Below are 5,834 nucleotides of genomic sequence, written 5' to 3'. Positions count from 1 at the left end.
ATGGGATATATTTATGTACCCATGCTGTGGGTCCACAGGGAGTTGTAACTGCATGTGTCCACTTCTAAAGAACCCCAGTCTGACTGGGGCATGCAGTGTGGGCCGAAGCCCACCTGCATTTAATCGGACGTTAGCTCTGCTGTCCAGGGCACTGCAATGGGATACATTTATGTACAGCCGGTGGGTTCCAGGGAGCCACCCATGCTGTGGGTGCACACGGAATTCCCATTGCGGAGTTGTACCTGCCTGTGACTATTTATAAAAAACCGCGGTCTGACTGGGGCATGCAGACACCTTCACAGAATGAATAGTGTGTGGCACATAGGTTCCCCATTGCTATGCCCACGTGTGCAGCTCCTGATGGCGGTGGCACAGTATTATATTTCTCATTGCTTCTGTACAGCATTGTGAGCTATCGCCCCGCCCCTTTTAAAGAGGGTCACTGCCTAGCTGTGAAAACCCTCTGCAGTGTGTGCCTGCGGTTCCTCCTCATGGCAGACGCACTTATAAATATACATGAAGGTGGTGTGGCATGAGGGCAGCTGAAGGCTGCGCAGGGACACTTTGGTGTGCGCTGTGGACACTGCGTCGTGCGGGGGGGGGGGGGGGGTTGAGCAGCATGTAACCCAGGAGAAGTGGCAGCGGAGTGTCATGCAGGCAGTGATTGGAGGTAGTGTGGTGCTTAGCTAAGGTATGCATTACTAATGAGGGCTTTTCAGAAGTAAAAGTTGTTGGGAGGGGGGGGCTTAATAGTGGGACCTGGGAACTTGAGATGCAGCCCAACATGTAGCCCCTCGCCTGCCCTATCCGTGGCTGTGTCGTTCCCATCACTTTCTTGAATTGCCCAGATTTTCACAAATGGAAACCTTAGCGAGTATCGGCGATATACAAAAATGCTCGAGTCGCCCATTGACTTCAATGGGGTTCGTTACTCAAAACGAACCCTCGAGCATCGTGATAATTTCGTCCCGAGTAACGAGCACCCGGGCATTTTGGTGCTCGCTCATCTCTAGTGCTGACATCAGTGGATAATGGTTATGGAGCGATTGTTGGTAAAAGCTGGTCGGCAGGAGATTATTCGTATGCTAGTTAGATTATGTCTAACATAGAACCTCTTATTGAGGGTCAGAGATGGTCAGTGTGAGATTAATGCGGCTGTTATATCACAGTTTTGATTGCTGAGGCAGCAATTCATGGAAGAAGAGTCCAAAATTTGGGATGCAGCGCTCATATAGCTCAGTTTGGAAGGTATTGTTGGGTATGGCTTTCTTTCAAAGATGGCATAATCTGGTACCTATTAATTCTGTTTTTCAGGTAGAGCGATTGATCAGGGGCTTAAGGCAGTAGTGTATGCCCCTGATCAACGCTCTGCTATCACATTTAGCTTATTTGGGAAGTTGGTAAAAGTATTGCCTGAAGTGTGTAGATCAGCATATGAGGTACAGCTGTTTAGACGTGACTTTGGGGCCTTAAGGATGTGTCAAACCATCGTAGCTTTATAATAGTTAGAGAAAAAAAAAAAGACAGAATGGGTAAAGGGGTGTGGTTTTGCTTGTTTGCTCATTTTCATGAGAATATATGCCTGGTTAGGAATTTGCAGGCGTTTATGTGTCTATGCCCGTAAGTACCAGGTTCTTTGTTGATCCATGTACCTTGTTTCCCTGGTGATAAAACATACCCGGAAATAAGCTCTAGCAGGGTTTTCAGGATTTTTTTGAGGATGCTTTGCTTAACTTTAAGCCCTATTCCAAAGTTAAGCCCTAGTTGCACTTAATTAAAAGAAAAAAGTCAATGCAAATAGTGTCCAGGCAGCGATACATAGCAAAAGTAGGATCTTATGGAGCAAAAATTAGTAGAAGACCCTGTCTTGTGTTCGGGGAGACAGGGATGATGGACAGTAATTATCTTGCTTTTAATGTATAATGGTTAGAGATGAGCGAGCATACTCGTCCGAGCTTGATGCTCGTTCGAGTATTAGGGTGCTCGAGATGCTCGTAACTCGAGACAAGCACCACGCGGTACTCGTCTCGATTAAATGAGCACTGACCATTGAATTCAATGGAGCCGGCAATACAGCCGGCTCCATTGAAAGCAATGGGCTGCCAGCGATCTCAGGATGAATTTTCGGGAAGGGCTTAAAAATATAAACCCTTACCTGAAAATCATCCTAAAATGTGTAAAAATAAAGAAATAAAAATATGTCAGCATAAAGATCGTTCTCCTCTGCCACAGCTGTGACAGCTGTGGCAGAGAAGAACGATGTTAGCCCATTGAATTCAATGGAGCCGGCAATACAGCCGACTCGATTGAAAGCAATGCGCTGCGGGCGATCGCGGGATGAATCGTCGGGAAGGGGTTAAATATATAAGCCCTTCCCTGCAATTCATTCAGAAATGTGTAAAAAAAAAAAATATATATATATATACTCACCTTTCCGCTGCAGCCGGAGTTCAGCTGCGGCCGCCGGCAGTTCTCCTGTACTGCTTCTCTATACTATTCAGCAGCCGGGGCTTTAAAATCCCCGCCTGCTGAATGAGCTGCCTCTAATTGGTCACAGCCTGACCAATCAGAGGCAGGTCTCTGAGAGGCAGCAGGTGAGTGACTGCTGCCTCTCATTGGCTCAGGGCAGGGACCAATCTGATTGGTCCCGCTGAGCCAATGAGAGGCAGCAGTCACTCACCCATTCATGAATTCATGAATGGGTGTGTGAGTGAGACCTGCCTCTGATTGGTCAGGCTGTGACCAATCAGAGGCAGCTCATTCAGCAGGCGGGGATTTTAAATCCCCGGCTGCTGAATACTACAGAGAGCAGTTCAGAGAACTGCCGCCGGCCGCCGCTGAACTCCGTCTGCCGGGACTGGGTAAGTATATATATATTTTTTATTTTTACACATTTCTGGATGAATTGCAGGGAAGGGCTTATATATTTAACCCCTTCCCGACAATTCATCCCGCGATCGCCCGCAGCGCATTGCTTTCAATGTAGCCGGCTGTATTGCCGGCTCCATTGAATTCAATGGGCTAACATCGTTCTTCTCTGCCACAGCTGTTACAGCTGTGGCAGAGGAGAACGATCTTTATGCTCACAGTGTAGGGGGGGGGGCGCTCTTGCCGCTATTGTGGCTTAATAGTGGGACCTGGGAACTTGAGATGCAGCCCAACATGTAGCCCCTCGCCTGCCCTATCCGTTTCTGTGTCGTTCCCATCACTTTTGTGAATTTCCCAGATTTTCACAAATGAAAACCTTAGCGAGCATCGGCGATATACAAAAATGCTCGAGTCGCCCATTGACTTTAATGGGGTTCGTTACTCGAAACGAAGCCTCGAGCATCGCGAGAGGTTCGACTCGAGTAACGAGCACTCAAGCATTTTGGTGCTCGCTCATCTCTAATAATGGTGCTTAAAATGGTTTTATTGAAGAACAAGTAGTCAGATGGGGTCAATCTCGGTTTAAGTTTTACATACGCCTGAATAATATGGTGCACTAATTCTTTTTTCATTCTAGGAATTAAGAAAAGTATTGTGTGGATTGTTGGACACTCCTTTGTTTACTGGGCTTGGAGAAGGGCAGCAGATCGCTGTTATTCTGAAAATGTGGGATTGTACAGATCACAGTTTGAAATTCTTGGTGCGGTAATAGATGTATGAGGGGAGTGGATTAATGGCTGAACTGATGTATAAAGAGTCACGTGGGCTTGGAGAGTCACGTGGGCCCTGTCCAGATGTTTTCATTTTACACTTAGGGGTTAATGACATAGAAGAGAACACATCGATATGTCATGGGAAATTGAAAGGGAGATGTGAAACATTGAAACAAGGTTCCAGACAAAGTGATAGTTTTTTCAGATATTGTTCCTTGATTATTATGGTCTTTGCCGAGGTCTGTATATAGCGTGAGAATTTGGAGAAGGGTTACCCCGGTGGTAGAGCTCCATGCCAGCAGTGGATTCTTTCTTTTTAGACATGCTGATTTGGAAGGTTTTGTTCCAGGCTTCCATAGGAATGATATAGTATACTTGTCAGAGATTGCATTGGATATTGTTAATATGGATTTGTGTAGAAGATTGAGGAGGCTGCGGGTGTTGGGGGGTCCATGTCATTAGTGGATGCCATGGCCTGGTGGGGGATTGTCGCCCGCATTAGGCGGGTGGGCAGGTAAACTTGGGGAGAGTTTGGTGGTGGTAAGACAGAGTTTACATGAACTGTTATGGTTATTGATTGGTTAATAAACTTGGGCCTGTAAAACAGAGTTTACAGCAAGTGTTATGGTTATTATTGGTTACATTTCTCCCCAAAGTTTGTAACCCCGTTAATAAATACCGCGGCCTTCTTTATCCAATAGTGGTGTCTGTGTCGGTTATTTATAAGAGTTTGGTAAGGTTTTAATAAAGCGTAAGATCCCATGTCATGGACTGTCAAGGGATTAAGTTTCAACCAGGTATTAGTATTTTTCGTTAATTTGTTAGTCAAAATAGAGGGGACGAGAGATGCAGGTGTCATTCGCGGTAGCTTATGATGATCTCTACTTTCTGCTCTAATGGAGCTTATAACTTTGATTGTGCCTCTTAAAGTCGGGCTAAGTGCTTGCTTTTTATATGGGAAGTGGCCACTGATCTAGAGAAGGAGTCGTTCGTTTTGATCTCATAATGTTCTTTCTAGACTAAGAGAGGGGGAGTCTGATTCATGGTCAACTAAGTTAATCCACCTGGCTATATGGATCGCTTTGTAATATGTGAGTATGTTTGGGAGACCGAAGCCTCCTTATGGCCTCTTTTGTGTCAAGTACAAAAATGCTAGTCGTGGCTTTCGTTTATTCCAGATAAATTTCCGGAATACCCGGTGAAGGCTAGAGAAAAAATTGCCAGGAATTTCTATTGGGACTGTTTGAAGAATGTATAAAATGTACGAGAGGATATAAGTTGCTATAAAGTTTTTCCTTACCTAGCCACGACAGAAGAGGAGTGTTAATGTTTTGTAGCTGGTTTTGTACTTTTTGGTACAAGAAGAGGGGGAAAGTTTGCTTTGTAGAGGAGGGAGGGGTCTTAAGTTAGAGTGACGCCCAAGTATTTGGTGCTAGACTCAGGCCATTTAAAGAGGAGCTCTTTTTTATATGTTTAATTGTGCTGTTTAATGCTGAGATGTTTAAAGCCTCTGATTTCTCATAATTAACTTTAAAGTTTGAGATTTTGCCAAATTGCTCAAAAATATCCAAGATTGCAGGGAAGGCGCTTTCGGGGTTGGTCATGAGCACAAGTAGGTCGTCTACAAAGGCAGCTGCTGTATGCGTTAGATTTCCAATTTTTAACCCCAAGATATTGGGGTGTTGTCTAATTTGCTGCAGCAAAATCTCCATGACCAACACAAAGAGGGCGGGGGAAAGTGGGCAACCCTGCCAGGTCACGTTGGTAATGGCAAAAGGTCTCGACAGAGTTCCATTTTTTTTTAAAGTCTAGCTGTAGGGTTTAGTACATACTGAATATGGCCTCTATGAACTGGTTTGGGAAACCAAACATTTGTAGTGCGACCTTCATAAAGCCGCAGCTCACTCTGTCGAAAGCCTTTTTGGCATCTGTTCCCAAGAGCACCAATGAGAAAAAGGACAATGAGGGACGGCGCTCCACCTACTGAAATGCAATTCTCAATTAAAAGAAGGAATAACAAAGGACTTACCCGGTGTAGGTGGATGGATCCCTGGAATAAGGACCCCCCACCTAACACCTCCACGTCCTAGTAAGCATTGAATATGTGATGAAATCTCCTCTCTCCAATCCAAAAATTATTGAAATGGATGCACAGAAGCAAGCAAGGATCTGTCGCCTCCCCCAATGGGGGTG

This window comes from Eleutherodactylus coqui, chromosome 7 (assembly GCF_035609145.1).
Source record: "Eleutherodactylus coqui strain aEleCoq1 chromosome 7, aEleCoq1.hap1, whole genome shotgun sequence".
Classification (NCBI taxonomy): domain Eukaryota; kingdom Metazoa; phylum Chordata; class Amphibia; order Anura; family Eleutherodactylidae; genus Eleutherodactylus; species Eleutherodactylus coqui.
The sequence above is the reverse complement of the archived record's forward strand: the minus strand, read 5'-3'. Positions refer to the sequence as shown.